Genomic DNA, 2,322 nt, shown 5'->3' on the forward strand with positions numbered 1-2,322 from the left:
TACACTGCATTTCACTCGAGAGTTTGTAACTCTGAGTCAATTATAAATAATCAAAGATAGCATAGCCTCAACTGGAAATTCGGAAAATACCACTTCTCTCAATTTAAGAGAAATTTGCTTTAGAATAGTCAATATACGGACACAGTAGCTGGTTAAATCTATAACACTGACCATAAAGTTTGCTGTTTTGAGAAGGTAAATGCATAATCAATGTCAAAGTTATCACTCATATCATTAGCATTATCAGGCTAAAATGTTGCTAACAGTGCTTACTTTTATGGAGGCAGCTGCATTTTTTCCCACTTCGTAGCTCGAACATGCAGAGGCTGAAACTGACATAATTCTGAACCTCAACTTTCCACTTCCCAGCATTAATCCCGAAAATCCAGAAAACAACCCTTAGTTGTTTAATTAGCCTTGTGTATTGTACCACTGACCTGTATATATTGTACTGTTAAACTGTGTATAGTGTTCCGTTAAACTGTGTATAGTGTTCTGTTAAACAGTGTGTAGTGCTCTGTTAAACTGTGTGAAGTGTTCTGTTTACCTGTGTGTAGTGTTCTCTTAACCTGTGTGTAGTGTTCTGTTAACCTGTGTGTAGTGTTCTGTTAAATTGTGTAGTGTACCGCGAAACAGTGTGTAGTGTTTGGTTAAACTGTGTATAGTGTTCTGTTATCCTGTGTGTGGTGCACTGTTAAACTCTGTATAGTGTTCTGTTAAACTGTGTGTAGTGCACTGTTAAACTCTGTATAGTGTTCTGTTAAACTGTGTGTAGTGTACCGTCAAACTGTCTTTAGTGTACTGTTAATCTTTGTGTAGTGTACTGTGTATAGTGTTCTGGCAAACTGTGTGTAGTTTGTGAGTGTGTAGTGTGAGGGCCACATGTCCTCAAATCCCGCCCCCCCAAAAAAGCCCATACAGACATTTCAGTCAGCACAACATGCACAAGTTTCCCTTTCACATCATACTGAACTTAATCAACCTGGTAAAATCATAATATTGAGCTGTATATGAGACTCATAATCCTGTACTCTCTACAGATTTATCTGTACACATATTGACGTCTGCACAGAATATTTGATCATGAGTAAAAGTACAAAATCTGCCTGGACTCTGTTGCTTACAGGAACAGAGCCACAAGTCTATATGCTTTAGCACCGACAAGACTGTAGTAATAATAATAATAATAATAATAATAATAATAATAATGGTAATAAAATCAGTGTAAAGTAGTGGTTGTCTGGATACCAGTCTGTTTCGTGATTGGTCTTTAGGGCTTTTTAGTTACTCTGTTAGGTAAAGTGACCAATCATTAAAGATTATAAGAGATCAGCAGAGAGAAGAACAAGAGAGAAAGAGAATGGGATATTCAGTTTTTCTTGTGTCAGCACACTGAGGTGTATCCTTTGTGGCATGCTGGCCGTGCTGTAAGTAAGTGGGAGAAGACTGCACTCATTAGTATAAAATGGGCTCTGCCACAGCACATGCCAGTTAACCTTCGTCAAAATAACAGCAGGACCAGTGATTCCATACAATTGACGTAAGTCTTAAGGCTGCCTGTGACCTGAAATGCTTCACATGAAGTTGATGATACGGCAGCATAAACAATAAAAAATTAACCATTTGGCCTGTCTTTCTTGTCGAATTTCAGTTCACATGTTAAGTTCCTCCACACTCGCAGTCACATCAGACTGGAATAGTCCATAAGGCATATGTTCTCATTTTCTAATGCCACTGCAGCATGAACTGCTACTTCAGCTGACCATGTGATCATTAACAGTTTTCTCAAAAGAAGAGAGGTTTTCTGGCCTCTAGAGCATCATCATGGAGGGCTTTCCTTCTCTCTCTATCTCTCTCACTCTCTCTCTAAACGAAAGTGCAGTATTACTAGTCTGCTCTATGCCTCCCTCTGCTGGCCATTATGAGAGAGGGTGGGTTTAAGTAAAAGTTTCATGTAAAACTGACCAAGCAACTCAAAGTCTATCAGAGCAGTTTGATGAAATGCTCTGTTCTCAAGAAACGTACTGAGTCAGAATTGTTTGCAGTGGTGGTCATTGGAGGATATTTTAAGGTAGTCTTCAGATACATTCAAGGTGGAGAGATACATGTAGAGTGCTGTAAGGCAAAATGATCCTGAAAGATGTTTCTTCGGATTTACCACTATTTTACCACTCTTAACATAACATACAAACATTTAAAATACACATGTAGGGTCACTGGACATTTTGGACAGTAAATAAAATGGCTATATTTGTTTTGTAGATGTCATGACATTATGACCCCTGGTTCCTACCACCACTGTAAAGAAATCTGTCAGTATGA

The sequence above is a fragment of the Colossoma macropomum genome, unplaced genomic scaffold (assembly GCF_904425465.1).
Source record: "Colossoma macropomum unplaced genomic scaffold, Colossoma_macropomum, whole genome shotgun sequence".
Taxonomy (NCBI): Eukaryota; Metazoa; Chordata; class Actinopteri; order Characiformes; family Serrasalmidae; genus Colossoma; species Colossoma macropomum.